The sequence below is a fragment of the Parasteatoda tepidariorum genome, chromosome 4 (assembly GCF_982258835.1).
Source record: "Parasteatoda tepidariorum strain Cologne lab strain chromosome 4, Ptep-v5.0, whole genome shotgun sequence".
In the NCBI taxonomy this organism is placed as follows: Eukaryota; Metazoa; Arthropoda; class Arachnida; order Araneae; family Theridiidae; genus Parasteatoda; species Parasteatoda tepidariorum.
This window is the reverse complement of record NC_141758.1, coordinates 115380326-115406346: the sequence shown is the minus strand read 5'-3', so window position 1 is coordinate 115406346 and position 26021 is coordinate 115380326. Positions and strand designations below refer to the sequence as shown.

Sequence of the window (26021 nt, the reverse complement as noted above, 5' to 3'; positions counted from 1 at the left end):
AAGCTAACATGAAACGTTGATAATTTGCTCAAAAATGCTTAATAAATATAGACGAAAATTAAGTAAAGTATTTGTATATTCTTCTTACTTTTTTCCAGCCATTTAATAATTTCTATTAATTTAATTTACTTAATATTTAGGGAAAACTATGATAGTTTTTTCTCTTCATCGTTACAATTTTTTATAAGCGTTGAGTGCCATTATTTGTTTTTTGTAAGACGCAGAATTTAGTTCATTTACGTCACACTAGAGCTGCCAATGGGCTATAGGCGACGGTCTGGGAAACATTTCCGAGGATGATCCGAAGACAAGCTATCACAATTTTGATCCTCTGCAGAGGAGATGGCACCCCCGCTTCGGTTGCCCAACGACCTGCACGCAAAGTCGAGCACTTTACGTTAGAACAGTTTAACGAGTACCAATACCGCACACCCTCGGTCCCTACGCAGACTGATTAAAGTGGTCAACCACCCACTTACTTACCGCAGCCAGTGATGCTTGACTTCGGTGTTCTACTGGGAACCAAGTCCTTACGATCAGTCCACTGCAGGACTCTAAGAACAATCAACGCAAAATTTACCTTAATTTTCACCTAGAAAACGCAAGTTTTAATTTCACCTCCAGAAATTACCTCATTGAACAAAATTGTCATCCCAACGGAAATTTTAATTATCCCATCAACCAAAATTAGGTTATAGAAAAAATAAGAGCAAGATAACTTTTGCTTTAAAATTTTGGAGTAATGCTTTCAAATATCCATCCATTGTAGGAAATAGTTATCCTAACAGTCTTGTTAGCCCAACCAAAAATATAAAAAAATTATGGCCAAAATAAGTTTTAGCTAATTTACTACATAAAAACTATAAAATGTTGCCCAAAATTGTAGAAAATTGTTGGCACAACAAAAAATTTCAATATCCCACCTAACCGGGATAACCTGGTTGGTAACCTGGCACTGGGTCCATGTCCAAAAGGTCGTGGGTTCAATCCCCACCGGCCGAAAACTCCCCATGTAGTAAATGGTGACTGACGCACGTTAAATCTGTCAAGTCACAAAATCCTCCATGTTCCCATAACAATTCAAAACCTCTGGGGGTACTGGTCCAAGAGTGTCCCTTTCTTCTGGATTGGTTCAAAATTACAAGGTTACAGAGTAGAACATTAGTAGTCTTAAACTTAAAATTGGATTGGCTGTTCAACGACGGATGTCATATCCCAACCAGGAAAAAACATGGCTAAAACAAGCTTTCACAAACTTTTAATCTAGAAAGAAATTTCGCCTCAAAACATAGGCTCACTTCACAAAATTGTTGGAGCATACGCTGCTTTAACAAAACTAGCACTCCCACCAGGAAAACTTATGGCCAATACAAGTTTCTCAAAATCAATGGGCTCCAGATATGCGAAAATTCCCTGAAAAAATCACATGTCCTGCTCCTAGTGTTTAGACCTGGAGGGATGATACGAAAAACCCTGAAATCTGGAGTATATCTAGATGACAATCACCCCCGCACCTCATCTAGTTTAATCAATTGTCAACATTTCAACTGACGATAAATTCTACTTGGAGATGAATTACAGTAACAAGACAAAAAAGTTTTGTTTTGCTTTGGCTGTATTAATACAATAAAATACTGTCATTTACGGATATAATCATGTGAGCTGATGACAAAATTATATCTTTTCATTATTTTATTTTCTGTCTTCTAATTTCTTTTTAAAATTTATTTAATGATGTTTTCTTTCTTAAAACATATTTTTCTTCGCATTTTTATCTTTTAAACATCTATACATACGTATAAATAGCCCAATAAAGACAAAATGATAAAAAGAAAAAAAACGAAAGAAATTAAGAAAACGAATAAGTTTTATTTGCTGCGCATAAGCTGCAATTATATAGAACTCATAAAATAAGTGGAAAATACAGAGAAAGCAGGGAAAATATTAAAGATTGATGAAAAGAGAAGAGGAGAAATTATTACAATAAAATATTTAAAAAAAAATATATATACAGTCAAACCCCGCTATAGTGAACACGGTTTATAGTGAACTCCCGGATATAGTGAACAAAATGTTCGGTCCCGTGCCTAGCTATACACGTATAATGTTATTTTATGTGGATATAGTGAACCAAAAAAGTGAGGAAGTTGGATATAATGAACTTTTTTCAGTGATCAACTGATTTTATTAAAAATTTTTTTGTAATAATTTTGAAATTTCTACTTCAAAATAAATACATATACTGATTTTTAGAACCAGCTATATAGAGGAATGTAGCGATAAGCATTTTTTATTGTTTGCTTCTTTTATTTCCCTTTCCCATCCCTAAACAAACCAAACAGATGTTTCCAACCCAGGCAAATGATGCACCTGTAAGGTGTCAGTGGGATCAATATGTATTTTCTGTCAGAGGGAATGAGTAATTATTCATTACTGGTCAAAGGGTTGGTCACTAATCTGTGTTGATAAGACTTTCATTTCATCTCCTTTTTGCTCTCAGCTCAGTTAAAAAAAGCCTGCAAACAAGTGTCTCAAATTTAACTATGGTGAGCAGTAAACGTAAAACTCTCCATTGATGGTAAAATGAGCATAATCAGAAAAATTGAAAATGGATGCAATCAAGCTGATATTTGCAGGGAATATAAACTATCCAAATCTGCAGTTCGTAACATATGGAAAAATGGGCATTTAATTTTTGCTCATGAAAAAAATTTAGATGGCAGAAAAAAGTTGAGAAAAGCAGATCACAAGGATGTTGAAGAAGCATTACTGAAGTGGTTCAGCATTCAAAGAGGCCGCAATCTTCCAGTATCTGGACAAATGTCGATGAATTTGCTAAGCGATTTTATGAGACTACTTTTATGTGCTCGAATTGCAGGTTTAAAAAGCGGAATAACGGAAATTCAGGAAAAATTAGTTGAGAGTCGGGAAGTGTTTCCATATCTGATGTTGAGGATTGCTCATCAGCTAAAGATTACTAATTTTTTTTTTTACGCAAGACGAAGAAATGAAAAATAACACATTTTTTGCGACTGCATAATATTTTTCAGTCATTTATTTGAATAACGTGTAATAAAAGGGAGGAATTTGGGAACCATTAGTGAAATTGCCCGCATAACAGATATAGTGAACTCCCGGTTATAGTGAACCAAAATTTCGGTCCCTTGAAGGTTCACTATAGCGGCGTTTGACTGTATTTAAAATCCGGAAAACAAAAAGGATATAGCCTCTTCATCAGCTCACACAATTATATCCTCAAAAAGGAGTGCTATCTGCTATTTTTGCGGACATAACCGTGTGAGCTGATGAAGCGATATTCATTATTTTTTCTTCAAAAAATCAGTCAAATTAGGCGTGAGATTCGAAACAAATAGCTCATCCAATATTAATAAGACTCGTAACCAATTCATTCCCATAAAATTTAGATTAAAAAAAATTTTTAAAATTTATTCCATTATTTTTTCTTCTTTACTTTTCATTAATCTCTAATATTTTCCATATTTTCTGTTCATTTTTAACTTATGTGCATAGATATACAGTCAAACCCCGCTATAGTGAACCTTCAAGGGACCGAAATTTTGGTTCACTATAACCGGGAGTTCACTATATCCGTTATGCGGGCAATTTCACTAATGGTTCCCAAACTCCTCCCTTTTATTACACGTTATTCAAATAAATGACTGAAAAATATTACATAGTAGCAAAAAATTTGTTATTTTTTATTACTCTTCGTCCTGCGTACAAAAAAAATAATTAGTAATCTTTAGCTGTTGAGCATTCCTCAACATCAGATATGGAAACATTTCCCGACTCTCAGATAATTTTTCCTGAATTTCTGTTAGTCCACTTTTTAAACTTGTCTAATCTGCCATTCGAGCAAGCACATAAAAGTAATCTCATAAAATCGCTTAGCAAATTCATCGACATTTGTCCAGATACTGGAAGATTGCGGCTTCTTTGAATGCTGAACCACTTCAGTAATGCTTCTTCAATATCCTTGTGATCTGCTTTTCTCAACTTTTTTCTGCCATTTAAATTTTTTTCATGAGCAGAAGTTGTTAATTGCCTACTTTTCCATATGTTACGAACTGTAGATTTGGATAGTTTATATTCCTTGCAAATATCAGCTTGATTACATCCATTTTCAATTTTTCTGACTATGCCCATTTTATCATCAATGGAGAACATTTTGCGTTTACTGCTCGCCATAGTTAAATTTGAGACACTTGTTTGCAGACTTTCTTTAACTGCACTGAGTGCAAAAAAGAGTTGAAATGAGGGCCTTATCAACACGTATTAGTGTCCAACTCTTTGACCAATAATGAATAATTACTCATTCTCTCTGACAGAAAATGCATATTGATCCCACTGACACCTTAGAGGTGCATCATCTGCCTGGATTGGAAACATCTACTTGATTTGTTTAGGGATGGGAAAGTAAGATAAAAGAAGCAAACAAGAAAAAAATGCTTATGGCTACCTTCTTCACTATAGATGGTTTTAAAAATCGGTATATGTATTTATTTTGAAGTAGAAATTTCGAAATTATTACAAAAAAATGAAGAAAAAAATCAGTCGAAGACAGAAAAAAGTTCATTATATCCAACTTCATCGCTTTTTTGGTTCACTATATCCACAAAAAATAACATTATACGGGTATAGCAAGGCACGGAACCGAACACTATATCCGGGAATTCACTATAAACCGTGTTCACTATAGCGGGGTTTGACTGTATATTGTTCAGACACTCCATAGAAAATTCATACACACACCATCATAGCAGCAAAAAGGAATATACACAACTGTTATAGAGTCATTCCTTGAGCCATCATTTTAAGATAAATAAGAATACTCACTACATATTCATCTTCATAGCCTTCTTCATCATCTTGTTCCCCACTATTTGGATCACAATCCTTAACTAAGTACTTTAATGTGTTACTCAATGTTCCAAGTACTGAAAGACATTATAAGTTGCAATATAAGTACACAAAACAACTTGCTTTTTAACACAAAATTAAAAACACTTAGGTAAATCGCTGATGGCAAAACTTCTATACTCTAAAAAAAAAGACTTTGTATAATCCAACTAATTTAACATCTGCCAATTCAATAACAAAAAACAACAATAATAAAAATTTAATAAATTTCATTGTATAAACGAATATTTTCTGAGAAATATAAACCATTTTTGTTTCTAGGAGAGGGATTAAATGATGTATGAACTGAAAACTAACTTTTTGAAAAAAAACACAGTTTTTATACATTTCTGATGCAGTCAGGCACTTCTTGCACATTTGTGGAATAGTAAAGTGATTATATCGAATACTTCATAGTTAATTCACTATTTTCTTCAAGTTGATTACAGTAAGCATTTGAAAACTACCTTTTGAATATGGAAAAAAGATTGAACATCGAATAAAGTTGAAAAGTCCAGACTCATAAAGGAATTTTAATAGTTAAAAAGTATGGAATTTTTTTTCTGCACTTGCACTTAGTGTATATTTTTAATCTTACTCCACAAGAAAATTTTCCCCTTACTTATGAAAGTAACACAAAGCATTGAATGTATGAAATATGATACAATGCATTCAATAAAGGAGAAAATAAAAATAAAAAATTGTTAAATAAAATAAAAGTCCATATAGGCGATAATACCAACTATTTTTTTATGGATTACAATATATGTAAAACTTAATGACAGAAGAATTAGAATTGGTCATGCTGCACCAAACACAAATGTAACAATCATCAAAACTAACTAAATATGACTAGGTCTAAGTCATGAGACCAGTACTTATTAATAAAAGGGACGCTCTAAGGTGTTGTCTTTTAAAGAAACACACAAGAGTAGAATAATTAAAATACCATATATCAAATTGTATATATCGGATTTTTGAACCCCTAAAATTTTACAAAAATCAGGGGCTCTATTTATACAACAGTAGTGAAGAAGGACATTAATTGATGGACATTAATAGATATTCATATTAAAGTTTTCTTTTAAAAAACAATACTTATAACCAGAAAAAAACATGAAAAAATTTTTTAAAAAAATCAACATATTTTTTTCAAGAGTATTTTAAAAAATAAAACATGATGAAAATGTTTGTCTTAAATATACCATAAAGCTAGAAATTTTAAGATTCACGGACATCATATGCATTGGAATCAATAAGTTAGCAGTCTCCCACTCTGTAACGGTTTGAATGGAAAATTTTGGAGACTTGATATTTTTTTATGCTTTTTAAATTTCAAAAGCTTTTATCTTAGGCTTCTTTTTCCGCAAACGATATATACTCCCAACATACCAAAAATTTGCAATCTTGTAAAAAAAAAGGAATTGTCTTTAACACTTAGATGTTTGATAATTATTTTTAAAAATTATATATAAAATTAGAACAGAAATGTAAGCAATGTATTTAATATATGAAATAAGTTGCAATTAGAATTTCTTTTATATATGTTAACAGATTGCAATAATTAAGACTTACATGGACCTTTATGTGAATAAAAGATAAACAAAATAAGTGTTTCTAAGTGATACAAAACTAAATGCATACTTACATGTTGGTGAAATACAGGCTATGTCATCATTAGGTGTAGAATTTGGTCAATTTTAATTTTAATCTAGAAGAAAATAAAATAAACAAGGGAAGTTAAGTAATTGCCCTCCACAAAAAAATCTACAATCAAATTAAGTATTTTAAGATATCAAGTTTATCATTAAGTAGTTAATTTTCAAAAACTTACAAATGCAGCAAATTGAAAAGTGTAGCCAAGGAGTATAATAATTACAATTTTAGTGAATTATCACTACAATTTTAGTGAATTACAATTTTAGTGAATTACAATTTTAGTGAATTTTAGTGAATTATCACAGACAGACAAAAATTAAATTGCTTATCCATAACCTTGATAGCTTCACTCATTAACCTGTGCTGTATTGCATTTAGTCTTGTATTTGATCAATTTTAATTTTAATCGGGACAAAAATACACAAACAAGGCAACTGTAATTGTTTTCAACAAAAAACCTACTAAGACGTATTAAGTTGTAAATATTTTAAGCTTCCAAGTTTTTTCAACAAGTAGCTCAAAGCTCAATTTTCAAAAACATAATAATGCAGCAGAGGATATAATTGAAAATCGTAGCGTAGGAATAGATAATAAGTACAAGTTTCGTGAATTATCAGTTTATCAAATATGCAAAAAATTAAATTGCTTACATAAGCTTGAAATTTATTTTGAAAAAAAAAAGTAAATTGAAAAAGGATAAAATAAGGCTGTGTTTGCATCTTTTTCTTCTCCATAAAAAGCAAATTTTGAAATGAGCTTTAAATTTATTTTAAAAAATAAATAAATAACTAACAAATAAGTAGAGACAATTATAAAGGATTTATTGTGGTTTTTACAGTGGATAAATTTCAGTGCGTCTAACTCATTCTTCGAACCAAATAAATAAATAAAGTTTTTTTGTTAAATTATTTTGAAGTAAGTAAAACCAGAACTTGAACTTTTTGATAATGTGCTAAAATTTTTTATTAGGGTGGCCACTCAAATCAGGTTTAAAATTTCCCTGATTTTTCCAGGTTTTCCAGTAAGAATCTTAAAACTTTCAGGTCAGTGTGTTTTCTTTTCTCATAAAGTGCAGGTGAGTACAAGAAAAGTGTCAATATAATAAAGTATTTTATTTAAAATGTTATTTTTTTTTAAATATATCATCTTGAATAGATGTGAAGAAAATAATATGTTTAGCTTGTAGAATATATTACTTTTAGTGAATAAAAAATGTTTTAAAGTGTTAGTTTTTGCTCAAAATGTACTAAATAGCAAATACAGTGACCCCAAAAAAATTTTAAATTGCCTTTTATTTCCTGTTGGAATGGATGGATCAATGTGTATTATACAATTTTCCATCTTGTAAAAGTCAGTTGAAAAATCTCTAATTTTAAGTGTGCAAGATATGTCCCAGGGTTGTAGCATTAGAGATGAACCAAGTTTACGAAAAAATTTTTTTATATGAATTCTAGAATAAATTTTTATCCTTTTTTAATACTCTCTCTCCAGTTTCATTTGCCAATTACAGGCCCAATAACTACTAACAATTTTTATTCCAATTACCTAATAATTGAAAAGGATGTGTGTTATTCTTGTAGTTTGCTATGCAAGTAGATTTATCATTTCTTTTAAAAAAATTTTCTTCACTCAAAAAATTAATAAATAACTACAAAATCTTCTGAATTTTTTTCTTTAAATACATACATTTTTCAAGTTCTGAGTAAAATGATTGATTCAAAATGTCCTAAATAAAGTAAAATTATTTCTCAAAAAATTAAAACTGAGTTGCATACCTCGAATAAATAAACAAATTAAATTAAAATATATATATATATATATATATATAAACTTCATTGATCAATTTCAAGTTATTTATATGATAACTTAAAGCACAGCATAGTTAAACAAATTTTATTAGGTTACTGAGGTGAAATACATTATTGTAAATTAACCTAAAGGAATATTTAGGTGGTTTCTATTCATTTTCATTTTATAAAGAAAAATAAAAATAAGAAGGAGAAATAAATAATTAACAAATGTAATAAAAAGAAAAGCAGTGGTGTCTGATGAAAAAAAAATTATTATTAATTTACAATAAAAATACTTATTATTATCAAAAACTTGCTGTAAATAGGAAAATAAATTAATTTTGTTAAATCTTAGTTGCACAGTATGATTAATTATGTATCTTGGTATCGCATGTAAAATATCACAAGTACATGAGAATTTTTTTGTAAATCAAAGTGCGAAATGTTTCTACACATTTGTGCCTGTTAATAACCTGATTTATTGCAGTTCATTTTAATTATTATTTCGTCCATTTTCCACTATTAGTGTGAATTTTTTTTAAAAAAAGACTGCATTTTCTCAGAGATTCACTTACCACAGTTAAAAATTTCAAATGATGTTGCCCTTCATTTAATAGTCTGTAACTTAATGAAAACTGATATTAAGATAAACTCATTATTTCTAAATCTTCAGTTTTTTACCTTGGAAATGATATCTTATTCACTTAATATTAATTTTAAAATTTTGGTCATCTGGTTGCCCAACTTGAAACCTGTACAGTGCAAAAATACAAGGTTTCGTTTTCCTTCTTACTAATAAACAAATATAATTAATAAAAATTTCTGTTCCAAGTTCATCATTTAACACGATTTTCATACATTCCTTGGTTTTTGCCAGCTTTTTAGGGTAAAAGGAGAAACAGTTTCGGAAATATCTGTGAAATGTGAGCAAAACATTTACGAACTTCCGACATTGTGATTAATACACAATTCGAATTTTGAACCAAAAATCAAATAGTTACCAAATTAAACATTTAATGTTAACATCTAGTTGGTTCATAAAAGAACCTTTTTCTTTTCAATAAAATATGCTATAAAGGGTTAAAATGAAATTTAGAAAATTAGCATAAATGCAACAATTGTAACAATTCTGCTATTAGCTATTCAAGAAAATGAGTGATTGGTTGGCTTTGTCGAGAAAAAATAATTCATTGAATGAGAAGGCAAAAGATTTAAAAAAAAAACAGTGCAAGATAAAATCTATAATTAAATTATAACCAATTATTTTTTGGAAACTTAAAAACACTAAAACATTTTGTTGAAAGAAAAAAAATATCCCCAAAGCATTGGAACAAACTTGAACAGTAAATGAATTACGCCTACCGAGCAAACATATTCTGAAACCTTCCTTCACTTCTATTACAATTCCTAAACTGCTTAGTCCCATTATCTCCGAATAGATCAAAGATTCCGCCAATTGTTTAGTAACATGGGAGAGTTTCATATAGCATTCTAGTTTAGCAGGGTAATTATGGAAAGAATTTTAATGCAAGCAAAGTATTACTAAGTTCATGATATTTCAACTGTTTGAAGATAAATTTCAGTCTGAATAAAGTGGATACATGAAACATGATAGAGTAATTCAAATGAGGAAAAAAATTCCGACATTTCTTTAAAATTTCCTGATTTTTCCAGGTTTTTATCCAAATTTTCCTGACTTTTACAGCATAAAAATAATTCCCTGATAATTCCAGGTTTTCAAGGTGGTTGGCCACCCTGAAAACGTTAGGACTATGTCAGCGAAGTAAACTTTTGTTAATTTTACCATTAAAATTTTTTAATGGTAAAATTAACAAAATTTGCTGAGTTTAGGAATTTAGTATCACATTGAAAAGACTATATTGTGGCCACTTAATTATTATGAAAAGTAGCTAAATATTTCTTGAACCACGTTATTTTGAAAAGAAGTAAAAATTGCAATTTTTATTTCCAGTATTTAAAGTTCAAACTAAAATTTTTTTATTTTTTTAATATGGTCTAAAAATAATTTAAAAAACTAGAACGTCTTAGAAACTTCAATTGTTTTAAATATTTTGGAATACGGTCTTTTTTTCTTTTTCGAAAACCGATTAAGATCAATTTCTGTATTCGAATACATCTTTTTTTGAAGAACAACCTCTTGCACTCTTTTTGTTAAAAATATATAGCTTTATAATTAGGAACAATTATCTTCGAAATTAAATGTGTGATAATTAGTTAATAACACTTTACTTTAAAAAAAATTTATATCAAAACTAGTAAACAATTTGAAAAAAGAACTTAAATTATTTATTTTTTAAAGGAAGTTGAAATTTTTTTGTTTTGATAAGTGACTGGCAAAGAACCTATAATATCTGAATTTCTAAGATCTGATTTATTAAGTATTTTTTTTCTCTCATGTTAGCTTTTATACATTACCAATCTTTTACTCTTACAAAGTATAGTTTTATACTTAATTACTACTCACAGCTCCAGTTATTCAGATCGAGTTTTAATATGTCACTAGTAAAAAAAAAAAAATATTAAAAGGAAATTGCACAATTGGTACATTTAAAGGTAATATGTAAGACATAGTTTTAATACCCTGATGGTTCAGCCCGGAAGCAAGGGTACAACCTTGGCTCATTGTAGGATGTCGTTAGTTTATAAAAATGAAGGGAAATTTAGTATCTTTCATAAGCATTGCTTATTACCTTCCTCCCCTTTCGTCAGAAAAAATAAGCTTAGAAGTGTTCATTATATTTGCAAAAACCTGAAATTTCATGCAGCATGAAGTTACAATTTTTACTAAAACTATGATTTATTGTATAACAAAATACCGATTAATTTTATGACGTAATTTAATCTCATCATAAAAACAATCTATTTCGTAAAATGAATGGGAAACAATTAGATTTCATATGAAATTATTATTATTTCAAAATGAGTTTTAGATGAAAAAAATATTAATTAAAACGTTTTTAAATTTATTTATTAAGTTTAAATTTAGCAAAACTGGCAAAACAAAAAAGGTGTGATCAAAATACTCCTTAGCTGATTTCTGATCGATAGACCAACGATCTGATTTCTGATCAATAAAAATCTAAAGCTAGAATTTTGCCTATAAATTTCCTCATATTGTACAAATTTGTTAACACACGTAAGCAACAAAAAGTAACATTATCTCATCCAACAAAATTATGAAAATTTTAGCTATTTAATGGTATAGAGCAATGATTCTCACCTTTTTTTTTTGTTGCGGCACACTTTTAACGATTTCGAAATTTGACGGCACACAATGAAAAAAATTAGATTAAAAGTTGTTTAATTACATATTTTACACTGTGTTAAATAGTTTGTGATAATAATTTTGAATGTGAAATAAAATAATATGTACTACAAAAGCACATTTATTAAGGGATTAGTTATTTCTTTCGACCAATTTTTCATTAGTTAGTAACAGTTATTTATTTTTTTAATAATTGTTAGCTTGTTTTCTATAATTAATAACTGTTATTATTTTGTGATTTCTTGTTAACTAGCTTTTTTGCTAATTATTAATTATTAGCTTAATTTTAGTTAGTTATCTTTCGTTAATTTGTTTATTAATTGCATAGCTGACTTTAATGATTAGCTCTTACAACATTTTTCAAAATTGTGATTATATCTTTTTTTTTCCGGCTTTTTTTCCGGTTTTTTCATTTTTTTTTTAAATAAAATGCTGTTTGTTATTTTTTTTACTTATTATTTCCCACCACCTTTTTTTCATATGTCTATAATTTTCCTTTGTTTTATTCTTCTTTTTGAACTTATATATATATATATATATATATATATATATATATATATATATATATATATATATATATATATATATATATATATATATATATATATATGGACTTCAAGGTTGAAAACATACCAATGAATAATAATTAGATTTATATTTCAAAAGAGAAGTTATTTTAAGATCTCTCACTTCCATATAAGGAAGGATTAAACGATTTTCTATGAGTAATAAATAATTTGATGAGGCGTAAGAATACACAAGGAAGGCAATATGACTGACCTCTTCACACAGTTTAATTATCGTATAAAACAGAGGAGCAATGATTTTTGCGTGCTTTTTGGTATTTCATGCTTACAAACTAAACTCCGTCAGATCTGACTGATACTCTGTCTCTATCCCTCTCCGGCTGGAGAGGATTGAAACTGCTATTTCACCATCGTTTAGTAAAATAAAAGATTATGCCGAAACTGGACTCGTTAATCATGCTGTTTTGACTCTTAATTAACTAAAAAATATCGGTGTGGATACACCGGTATTATATATATACACACACACACAAACACAAACACACACACACATACACACACATATATATTTGTGTGTGTGTGTGTGTACACTTTTCTTTAATTTAAACTTTACTCATAATGAAAAAAAAACATTATAATTTTTACTGTATCATTTCTAATATTTGGCGGCACACAAAAGTGCCGCGGCACAGTGGTTGAGAATCTCTGGCATAGAGACTAATGTTTAAATTTTGAAAAACTCTTCAATTACAAAAGGTATGGTCAAAACACTCTAAGCTGATTCCTGATCGATAAACAACAAGTATAAACTTAAACTCCCAAGCATTTTTCCTTTCAAAAAAATTATATGACCAACGTAAAGTTTTGTTTGCCCACCCACAAAATTAGTTTTGATTGAAACAAATTTCAGCTAATTTTTTATTTAGAAACTACAATCCTAAATTTCGCACTCAAATGTTTGCCCATTACAGCAATTTAAAAGAACCAACCAAAAGCAAGCAAAGCAAAGTTTATCTTAATTTTTACCTAGAAACAAAAAGTTTCAATTTCACCTCCACAAATTAGCCCATCGAACAATTGTCTTCCGAACGAAAATTTTCATAATCCCATTAATCATAATCCCATCAATCTAATATTACGCCTGAAAGATGCTACCAAAACTTACATCCACATATTGTTGTTTCGAATGCCACTTGTCTATACCAGCAAGCATGCTGGGTGAAACCAAGCGAATTTTGAAGCAGAGGGTGAGCTTTTTGTTTTTCAGGGACTCCATCTACGGCAAGAAGGCAGACACACGTCACTGACCGTTTAAAGGATTAACCCATTCATACATACACAGATCATGATTTTGGCCTGAACCTGATAACGATCTATTTCAGCAGAAGTATGATTTGTTATGGAAACATGGAGGATTTTGTGACCCGACAGATTTAACGTGCACCAGTCACTACACGGGAAGTCTCTACCAATGCTCTACCAACCAGGAAATCCCGGTCTCCCACCTATTCTCTCATTCGTAAACGTCACAAGATTACTAAATAAGATTTTAATGATGAAGAAAACTATTTTTTTTTATCCTCTCCACTTGCGGCAATACGAAAAACTGTGATTTTCAGTGATAAAGTTTTTTTTTCAGAATTAAAAACAATTTTTCTATTCGTTTTTAACGGGCGATTTTAACGTTGTTTTTAACGGGTGATTTTATTCAGGCGCATTTTTTAGGTCTAATTTTGATAAACTTTTTCTATCATCACTTTTTTCTAAAATTTGCGCCTTTTAGTTTTGTTTTAAGAATTTAAGAATTATTTTTTTCAATTTTCTCTTTTTTTATAATTTTTTAATTATCTCTGTTTATACAATGAAGCTGGTTTTTTCTAACTGTTTCTGGTATAATTTTTTTTCTTTTATGGCTAGTTTTTCCCAAAATTGTAGTAATATGGAAAACTGAGATTTTTAGAACTGTTTTTTTCCTGTTATTCTTTTTGTGAAATTTTTTATTTCTATCGAATATGTTTTTATTACGACGCGTTATTTTTTAAGAGCATTTTTGATGATTTTATTTTCTTATCTCCATTTTTTCCTAGATAATATGGAGAAATAAAATTTTGCTTTTGAATTCAAAACGATCCATTTTCCTCTTTCTCTTTTGCTTCATTCATAACTGTCCAAAACACTGTAAACTACGGCCAGCGGGCCAACTGTGGTCCGTTGTAAGGTTTTATCCGCTAGTATCGTTTTTATACCTGTATATATATTGTTTTTGTTTTATTCCTCGCTATCTTTATTATTTCGCAGTAAGTGGTAATTATGATATATATTTTTTTCTATTTCTTGCGTTTTTTTTTATTTTGCCATTTCAATTTTCTTATAAATGTAGACTTTAGTATTTTTTATAGCAGTTTTTTTTTAGTATATTATGTAAGCTAACATCAAATGCTGATAATTTGTTCCAAAATAATTAATAAATATAGATGCAAATTACGTAAGGTATTTGTATATTCTTTTTACTATTTCCCCTCTATTTAGTAAATTCATTTAATTTACTTGATATTTGGGGACTATATTTTTCTATTTTTTTCTCGCTTTACAGTTACAATTTTTTTATTAGCGTTGATTGCCATAATTTGTTTTCTGTAATATGCAGCATTTTGTATTCTCCAGAAGATTGAGTAACATTAAAAAAAGAGATTAACATTTTTCGAGTTCACGAAACCTTTGCATATCTGGATTATAGAGTATTTGAACAGAAATATGGATTTCTGAACGTCTTTTTTTCTCTTACATGTTTTATTTGCAATAATCTATTTATAAGTTTCATGTCAGTTAGAATTCTACTTAATTTTGAATAATGAAATTCTCAACAATTTTATTTTACACTGGATTTGTATTTCTTGGAAACTGAAAATCTAGTTCCATATTCTCTGATTCTTTCCGCGGCTGTTTTTCCCTATTGATTACTCACTTAAAAAACTTTTAACTGTAAACTAAACACACTAACAAATAAAAATGGCACAGCTTTGTATAAAAAGTGGGCTTTAATAGTGGAGGAACTGGTTTAAACTAGTTGAATCAGGATTCATTAGCACTTGTTTACATTCCGAGAGTTAATTTTTAATGGTCAACCTCTCAATTTTGTGTAATTGAGGGAACATAAAGTTTTGTCCTCTCTGTTATATGAGAAAATTTAAAATTTGAAAACTCTTTTTTCAAATATATAACATAAAATGATTGTAATAATAAACTTTATTGTAGAAACCAGTTATTAAGTTAAAAGGTTTTTTACGCAATGAATAAAAAAAATTAAAAGAAAAATTGTGACAAAGGGGACAAATAAATATTTGAGATAATTTTTGAATTAAAAAACAAGAAATTTTTTTTTTGTGACAGAAATCACTGCATAATTAGACGCAGGAACAATTTATTTTACAATATAAACAGGGGTCTGTCCAGACATTTTGGGAAAGGTCCGTTTTTCGTGAAATTGTGAAAAAATTACTCACATTCTTTCAAGCAGGGTCCGCTTTTATGAATTTGTGCAAATAGGGTCCGTTATTGCAAAAAAAATTTTTTTCAAGGAGTTTTTAAATTGTAAAGACGTACAAGATTATGCTCAACACTGTAAAATTATAATTAAAAAAGTTAAATTTTAAAAAATAAACAATTGCTGCTTCTAAATTAGAGATGCAACATACAAAGTTTTGGTATTTAGCCTATACTGCTGAACGCAGAATATTAATTTCGGACGAATAATGGAAGAATCGTCTGTCGAAGACAAAACTTAATTCGTTTACATCCATCTTTCTTGTTTTCTGCCCAGTAAAGGGTTTATTCGATTAACAAAATAATAATGAAGATAAACAAATTTGTGAAGGGTCCGATTAAAAGAAAAATCATTTTGTGAAGGGTCCGTTTTTAAGTTAAAATATTTTGTGAAGGGTCCGTTTTTATGAAAAGATATTTTGTGAAGGGTCCGTTTTTATGAAAAGATATTTTGTGAAGGGTCCGTTAAAGGACCCAAATTTCTTCTAAACAGAACCCTGAATATAAACACTTACATTTAGTAAAGTAAAAAATATGTATATAAATATTATACTAAAGAAGATTTTTTAAACCATTAGTTATAACTACTTAAACTATTAACACTCAACATACTGCAGTACCGGAAATAGCACTATCTGTTGAGGAATGAGATTAGTATTTTTCCACCAGCCGATATTTTATCGCCAATTTTTCAAAAAAAAATTTCTTCAACAAATAAGGAGAAATTTGAGAATATACGGGTATACAGGAAACAGTAATGAAATACAGGAGACATGGCAGGTATGCAAAAAAAAAATTCTTCCAAAATGTTTTTATAAAAATATTGAAAATTTTATATTGCTCTTTATGAGTTATCATTTTTTGACGTGCTCAATTTTGACAGATTCTATAGTAAATCTATTTTATTTCTAGATCTCTTTTGTGTGGTCATTGTATGGAATTCTGCGCGGCTAAAAGAAACCAAATATTTTTAACACGATAGTACGATACACGAACTTTAAATTTTAGTAATCATTTCTAAACTAGCTTTTTAAAAAAAAAATTTTTTACATCGTAAATCCAAGTGACGTTTCGATCCTTCTTTCGTCAGTTACAACTCTACCTATGTCGTTACATTTTTTAAAATCCCGAAACGTTTAATACGATTTTTTGTCTAATCAGTTATCTATCGCATATTTGATTAATCATTTTTTGACGCGATTTACTTCTGTCGATTTCATCGAATATCTCTGGATTATTCGGCAGTTATAACAACGTATTTTCGCAAAGTTTTAAAAATCTTGAAACTTTTAATGTGATAATATTATTAATCCTGAAGTTGAATCACGCATTCAAATAATCCTATTTCACTACACTTTCTTTGTAAGCTTTATCGTTAAAATGACGGATTTTTTTTCAAATAGTTATTTCTACGCTTTTCCACGAGATTTTAAATAATAACTTCGTCACGAGTTTTTTCTGATTTTATCGTAAATCTTAATGACTCTTAAGCAATTATTACAACTTTTCAATGAGATTTCAAAAATCTCATTTTTTATTACGATATTATTACACACTCAAGTTTTAAGTTGTCCATAACATATATACCCATTATGACAGGTTTATATATCAATATACATTAAACGAAATCATAATAAATCAATTGGTTACCTGAAATGTTCCGTTAAAAAGTACAATAAAAACAGAAAAAATAAAAGTTAAACCCTTATAACGCTACATGGCGTGCGTCTTTTCATGTTGGCCGCTTAATCAGAGCTCCGATGCATCAAAGATGATAGCTGCTACACCGGTGCACTGGCATATGCTTTAAATTGAGCTTAGAAACCATGCACTCCAGACGCTCTAGAAAAACACAATTTTTATCTGGAAAACAAACTAGACAGCTATTTCCTACGAAGCAGTAGGCTGCCAAAATAAACATCAAGCTGTATGCAGAATTATTAATTGTTATTTAAAAACAAATTAACTAACTTTTTCAGCATCACTTGCTGTGGAAATAATAATTCAATAAAGGAGAAGGGCACAAATGTCGGATTAACCGGAGAATGTTTCACATGCAGTATAAAATTTAAGGCACTGCGGCTTTTGGGACAAGACCTTCAAAAAATAGTATTAAACTAAATAAAGAAAAGGATAAATACCTCACCTGCAAATCTATCTTGACGTGAAGCAGCAACTTTATCTTTGGACTTCCCAATGATGGGAACATCTGAAAATAACAAATCAACAATATCAAATAATCATACTTACATAGACAGGATATCTGCAAGATTTTAGACTTTCAAATTCATGGCTGTCCATGACTAATTGGAAGAGTTTATCATGACTTAACCAAGTTACTATTTTCTCCGAAAAAAAAACGCAGCAATAAATTTAAAAAAGCATTATAATAACATTATTTGAAATTGTAGGTATAGCCAAAACTGTTATGCTCTGCATCTTCATATTTATAGATTTCAAATTTAATAAAACAAATAATTGAAAGAGTTGAAACAATAAAATAGCTGAAAAAAATATAAAAAGCAAATTTTTTTTTTCTTTTTTTTTCAGCAGAATTATATTCTAAAGATACTTTTCTTGCTCATCGGAAAGAAAAAAGACTCATAATTTTTCTGCTCTCATCTCGGAATAAAAAAAAATCGTCAATGACTGGCTTGCTTCAGTTAGAATTTTGAATTGATAACATAAAAAATGTAATAATAACAAGAATTCTGTAATCACAGAAGTTAAAAAGATAATTCGCTCAAGAAATTTTGTTTTTTCTTTCATTTTTTAAGGGGTGATTGTGAGCCCAACTCAAAAATCCTGAAAATTTTTCTAATTAAATCATTAATTACATATTTCAAAAAATTAACGTCTTTATACATTTAAATCATTGTTATTTTCAAAACATGAAATTCTAAATAAATTATATGCAGCATAATTTAAATGTATAATTATGTGTAAGTTTACTTTTATCCATAATCACATTTATTATTCTACCAGAAAGAATACTTACAAATGAAATTGATGCCAAGTATAAATTCGAGTTCTAATATTTCTAAATAAAACATAATTTTTTATGCATAAATGTGATCAACAATTTCTTGAAATTTTTGAATTTTGAACCTTGGATTTCCGTAAACTTCCAGATCGCGTTTACCGAAAAATCCGAGAATATGGATTTTTCCGGAGCACAATCATCTGTTTTTTTTTTCAAATGCCATAATTTTCAAAGAACATGATGAAAACATTTTATGATTTAATAAAATATGACTGTTCGTAGGGATTTTGTTACAAATTCAGATATTCACAACACCGTAAAATTGGAGAAGGGTGGGGGTAAATTCCATTTCAAAAATTAGATTTTTTCGGTGACCAAAAACCATGACTTTACTTGATTTTCTTTAAAAAAATAGATAAAATCATGACATTTCATGACAAATTTTGTTCAATAACGAACTTCATGAGTTTCCATGATTTCTCATGACTTTCCAGGTGCTCAGATACCCTGCATACACATAATAAATACACTTAAATTCCATTTAAAAGAAATTTACCAGCTTTCTTATCTTCTATCAAAGGTTGAGTAGCCACGGGCACACTTTTGATATCGAAGGGCAATTCTGAAGGTTCTAAATGTGTATTGATGCAAAGTTTTTTCCAAACCAACGATAGAAATTGACATACCTTAAAAAAAATGCGTTGTTGAGAAATGAAAGGGAGCTATTCTAATCATGTGGAACATTTAAAGAGCATAGTTGAAAACCTTAGACAGGGTAAAAATTAGCTGCCAGCTCTGCCCCTAGGTTAAAATATGCCTCATCATAGTTTCAGTTGATCTTAAACTAACAAACTTTCCAGCTCATTATGGTTTGTAGTGTAAATGCTTGTCTGTTCAAGTTATACAAGAGAGGTCGAGGGTTTGTATCACAGCTGAGGAGAAAGAATTTATCAACTATCATTTCGCAAGTGCATATTTTTTTATTATATTTTATTCAATTTATAAGCTATTTTTGAATTCAAATATTTTTTTTAAAAACTTAAAATTTATAAGAACAAAAAAAATGAATCGATGTTCAATATTTTTAATTAAAAACCTAAGGATTATATTTTTTTAAAAAAGTTGTAATAAATATGTTTTAATAACTAGATTTTTTTAAATTTATAATAAATTTGAGTTCTCATTAAACTTAATTATGAAAATCTAAACAAAACTATATTATCACGCTTGTTTAAAAAAGATAAAAGGGACTATTTATTACTTAACTATAATCCATTGAATTTCAAATAATCAGAATACATTCGAAATAAATTTTGCATTTTTCAGGGATGAGAGTAGTCAGAAAGTAAAAAAGAGGAAATCCAAAAAACAAAAAAAAGAAAGAAAAAAAATATATATATATAAACAAAAATTTGACAAAAAAGTGCGATTTTTAAACTTGTAAGCCATGTGAATATAAATCCCGATATGAGACTTTTAAATCACGTAAATATGAAACTCTACATCGAATTTAAAAAATGCGAAAATAGAAATCATGATTTTTTAATTTTTTGATCACGATGCATAATTTTTAAATCGCGCGATATTACAACCACAAAAACGAATCACGATATTGGATTTTAAGCTCACGTGAATACGAATTGCTACATAGGGCTTTAAAAGCTCGTAAATACAAATCGCGATATTGATTTTTTAAATCTCGTAAGTAAGAATCGCACTGTACAATATTTAAATCGCCTGAATAAGAATCGCAACGTTCAACTTTTAAAAAAGGTAAATACGAAAATCGAGATTTGATAATAAAATCGAGATTTTAAAAATGCATAAATACAAAACACGATATTGGATTTTTAAATGTCGTAAATAAGAATCATAATATACGATATTTAAATAGCGTAAATAAGAATCGCAATGTGCAACTTTTAAATCAGGTAAATACGAAAATCGATGATTGATATTAAAATCGCGTGAATAAAAATCGAGATCTGAATTACGAAAATACGAGCTATTCAGCCGACGGATAAAAAATACGGAAAATCTTATTTTCTGTGCGTGAAATCGGAGAAAATAGCTAAAATAAGTAAAAATGCGGAAGGGTTAGCAGCTAGGGCGTAGATTGAATTTTCTGTTTATCTTTGAAAATCGTAAATAAATATAATTATTTTACTTCAATGACTGAATTTTAAAAAAAACGGGATATTTATTTAAAAAAACGAAACTTTTAGAGAATCGGAGTTTTTGATAAAAAGGCTGAAATTCGAGAGACAAAAAAAATCTCATTCCTGTATAAAGGTCAACCAGTTTTATCCCAAGGAAATGATTTTTAGAGAAACTTCAGAGGGAGGAATGAGGACTTCAATGCTTTCGCTCCGCGGAAAATTAAATTCCTCATAAAATATTTCAACTTGTTCAAAAAAATTTCCGCGGAAATTAGCGGGAAAAATGGAAAAATCTAAAAAAAAGCGGAAATCCGCGAATCCGCGGAAGAATCTCATCCCTGATTTTTAATAGAATGATTTTCTAGTTATGTAATAAATAGCTTCCCTTTTTTTTAAAACTAGTCCAACATACTTTTGTCTACATTTTCATAATTAAATTTAATAAAAGTTTAAATTATTTATTATAAGATTGAAAAAAATTCAGTTATTTTATCAAAAAATTTTTAACGACAATTTAAAAGAAAAATAATCCATATATTTTGACAAATTAAATACTTAGTATTTTTTGCTTTTGGAAGTTTAAATTTATTTTTAAATAATTTAAATTAAAATATTATATAAACTGAATAAAATATACCAAATGGATCTCAGAACAGAAATCTAGAGATAAAAATCAAATGCTCATCTGAAAATTGACCCCCCCCCCACACACAACTGCTGAAAGAGGATAGCCTAACCATTAAGCTACAAATCCACACATTGTTAGTTTAAATGAACTGAAACCTTAATGTGACCTATTTAACAGGGCAGAACCGACAGTTAACTTTTACCCTATCTATTGCTTTCAACCATACTTTTGTATTTAAGATTAATTTCTTTTTAATAAAAACTGTACAGATGTGTACTTCATGTGCTAGTGAAAAAAAGACAAGCAGCATTTACGTAACACCAGCTTGAAACAATATAAAGCATAAGTAGGTAACTGTTCACATTAGAAACCATTTTCGGAAACCATCTTTAAACTAAAAAAATAATGCTTTTTCAAAATATAACACTGTATATTCAAATCTTTTTTCTCTAAACTATTGCTAGTAAAAATTTCAAAACTTTACCAGGGTTTCCACTCAAATCTAAGAAAAAAAATTCCCTGTGCATATTGCAGGATGCGTAGCCAAATCTCCCAACAAAAAATAAGCATCTTTAAAGTACTTTTTTTAAGCACTCAAAAAATATTTTTAAGCACTATATGCAAATGAATTTTCAAAGACTTTACATGATCATAATAATTAGTTTCAGACAAAGAACTCTTTTCTTGATTATATTAGCCACCATAAAAAGACGCTACGGACAAATAGCATGCCGAAACGAATTGTGGCTGAATGAATTGTGAAAACGTTGAATAGAACAATGTGAAAACCACGCTTTTACATAATACGCAGCGAAAAGCAACATGGTAAGGAAAAAAAAATCCTCGAGAAGGGAAAGTTAAGCACTTTTTAAAATTACCTCATGAAAAAAGCAGTTTTAATTGCTTTTAAAAAGACGAAAATCTTAAATAAGCACCATTAAGAACTTTTAAAAAACGCTACGCATGGAAAAGGTACAGTAGAAATAATTCTAATTTTCTCTCTTACCTGGTTTTATCTTTTTACCAGACTTCGCTACTGCGTCGCTTGTGTTCAAAAGAAAACGAATCCTAATAATTAAACAAATTTAATGCGAGGACGGACATAACATAAAAACGATTATCCTTCATAGAAATCAAACTAAAACAGAAAAGAAAAAAACATTAATGTTCGTTCAGTTCGAGCGCCATCTGTGGGCATTCAAGTTAATCTGTTTCAACGCACCATGTGCATTATAGACAATATATTTAAAGGAAACGCAATTACTGTGGTCTTGTGTGAGCTACATTAGTCTAACTACGCTAGTTTTAATTGCTGGAAAAACTTTGAGAAAAAAAAGGAACAGATGAACATATTTAAATAATGCTATGGTAATTGAAACAGTTTAGTATAGTTGGAGTATCATAGATTATGCATTGAGTGGTCACCATTTTTTCAGAGACGAAACGAAACTAACTTCCCTGTATTTTCCAAAATTGTAGAGAAAAAAAAATCAAAATTTCCTGTATTTCTCCTGTGAAGTGGAAACCCTGGATAATTAGGAAACTGTATGTATTTTCTATTTGGAAACCATATCTGCAGTAGTTGATTTTACACTAAAAAATTAAGCTTTTCTAAAAGTATCACTTCATACCTACTTTCACTAAACTATTGTAAATATAAATTTCAAAGCTTTATTTATAAATTTAATAAACAAAAAGAGACGTACCATTCAATATGATCTGGGAGTAAATTCCTTTTTGCTTCTGATTAAAGATATTAAAATAGTAGGTTGATCTCACTTCATCATCACAATCAAGAAGACTCCTCTGCAGAAGGACTAAAATATTTGGGAGAAGCTCTTCACAGTGAGAGCCAAACTAAGCCAAGGAACTGACAGCAGCTGCAAAATAAATGCATATACTTTCAAAACAATGATGAATCATATGAATGTAATACATACCTGACAACACTGAACAAATAAAATAACAGAGATTTTACTATCGACATTTATTAGGCTACGAGTAAAGTTTTGATGCACCATGCATAATCATGTAAGTCAAAAAGTGAGATTCAAAATTGAAAATAATATAAGAACTTACATTTAGCAAAATAATATGTACATGAATCTTAGTCTAAAGATAATTTTTTAAACCATTATTCATAAATTATCTTATAACCATTGTTAAACAGCCAATCCAATTGTAGGTTTACGGCTTCTAATGTTCAACTCTGTATCCTTGTCATTTTGAACCCAATCTAGAAGACAAGGGGACTCTTGGATCAATCAAGAACAGGGCAAAATTTACCTTCGTGGAGAACTTTTTGAAGGAACTAACCCGTCTTAGCAGTACATGGCGGGGAAAACCACGAAAACGTCCAACAATTAGCCTAACTACAAGGAATACTTAAACTATTAACACTCAACGTACTGCAGTGCTAGCACTATCTGTTGAGGAATAAGAGAAGTATTTTTGTCATCAGCGGATATTTTATTCGGTAAATTGTTTTTAAAAATAACTTTCTTGAAAAAATACAGAGAAATTATATATGGGTTGACAGGTGATAGTCGTAAAATACAGGAGTAAAGCAAACGATTGGCAAGTATGGTAATAATAAAATTCGAAAATATCGTTATGCTTCACAAGAGATATGGGGCAGTGAGAACAAAATATACAATTATTAAATAAGGTTTTTCAAAGTTTTTTTCCATTTCAAGAAGTTTATAAAAGTAATTTTATGTTTAAGTTGTAAATATTATTATGCTTTAATGTACATGGAATATCTTAACCTGGCTACCATGCTCATAAATGAAACGAATTCTTGAATATTTCTTTTCTTCTTCAAATTATGTGCCATGCAAATAAATGTCTTTATTGCTCCATTTTGTTTCGCAATGTTGCCATATTTATACTACATTTCAATAAAAACTCACACACACACACAAAAAAAAACATTTTATGCTTTTGATACACCTAATATTGTATTTTTTTAAGGATCGCATTTATCTATGCGCATATTTAATGACTAAAACTACAAACAAAAAATTGCATTTACATTAAAAACTTTAAGAAACAAAATGCTCAGGAAAATGAAGAAAGAAAAAATTGCATTATAAAAGAACTAATGTTGTTAACATTTCAATCTTCAATAACATTGTCTAACACTTGTTGTGTTAGACAATAATGTGATGGTTAGGTATCAAACACTTTATTCCATGATGATCTACACTTATTAATTGGCACTCATTATTTTGGCACTTTTTAATTCGTAAATCCTAAAGACAAATCTCCCTCACACTAGCAAAACAATGTTTGATAGGCTAACCATGGCGCCACAGAAGACAAGCTGTCTATTTTTCCATAATTCAATGAGCGCAGCAGCAGTTTGCCAAACCAATGAGCTGAGACTGTTGAAACTACAAACTGGGTCGGAGAAGAAAACTAGCAGTCACTGCTGGCTCAAAAAATGCCCCTCTGTTTATGTTTTAGTGCAATTTTTATTTCTAAAGTAAAAAGTAATTTAAAACTGTTTTAGTGACATTTAACAGACTAAATTGCTTAAATGGACTAGATTACAATAAATGAGTCAATATGCTAAATCAATCTTTTATTATTCCTAATTAAACTTATCTTCCAGTTTAATTTCTTGATGTTTATTTCACAGGGAAAAATAATTTTTTACTCAATTATTCTTAGCGATATTAACTTTTGTCGTGTAACAAATTATAAATTAAAATGTTAATTAAATTTGACTACTAAAATTTCTTTATGCTTTTAAAAAGTAAGCAGAGATGACTACTTTTTGAAAACATCACTTAATTTGAATAAAGAGCTGAATAGAGAGAATACCACAAAGAACAACAACTAAAGATTGCTTTCCCCCTGTTACTTGATTACAGGCTGAACTTATAAATATATATTCCAGTTATTTTTTTTGCATGATGCGTGGCCAAATTCTTTAACAAAAAATAAACACCTTGCAAGCACTCAAAAAATATTTTTAAGCACTTTAAAAAAATATCATAATTAGTCAGGGTTGGCACGTTTTTGACAATTGATTGTTTTATCCAGTTTTATTTGCTTGCCAGTGACGAAGACGATGGCGAGTCACCAACAATGAAATGAAGAAGAGAAAAAAGAATTCTATTGCTATTAGAGAAAAAACATTTACAATGTTTAGTCAGTCCTTGAAATCGGAAAATTTTTCGGTATTAAATGATTGACTTAAATTAAATTTTATAATGTAATGTAAATTAGAAAATAACATTAAATTTTTAAATTTTTTTTGTTAAAGATGTAAAAGAAACAATAATAAATTGGACAAAAAAGTTACTCACACATTTGATAATTTTTGTAATAATTTGGTAAATAAAGTGTTAAGTTCGGGGAAAGTTATATACAACAAATACGGCATGCAACAACTAATTCGCTAGTACGACAAATTCTCAAGTTACTAATCAAATTTTGTCATTGAAGATCTCAAAAGCATTTAATATAACAATTTACAAATTTCTATCTTACCACTGTTGAAATTCGTAAGCCCAACA

The 26021-nt window shown here is 29.1% G+C and overlaps 1 protein-coding gene across 2 annotated transcripts in view; it reads right to left on the bottom strand.

The window, feature by feature from the left end:
- The window catches only part of LOC147812587 (disco-interacting protein 2 homolog C-like), a 76837-nt gene that overhangs the window by 13547 nt on the left and 37269 nt on the right, over positions 1-26021 (bottom strand). Inside the window, exons 9-13 of one of the 2 annotated variants that reach the window (XM_087161940.1) lie at positions 23202-23375; positions 19265-19394; positions 17872-17934; positions 6569-6631; positions 4858-4958 (exon numbers count right to left, since the gene is read on the bottom strand). The gene's annotated coding sequence lies outside the window, so the exon portion shown is untranslated. Of the gene's footprint in view, positions 1-4857; positions 4959-6568; positions 6632-17869; positions 17935-19264; positions 19395-23201; positions 23376-26021 lie in introns of those variants that run through there. The other variant, XM_087161941.1, reaches the window with a different exon arrangement.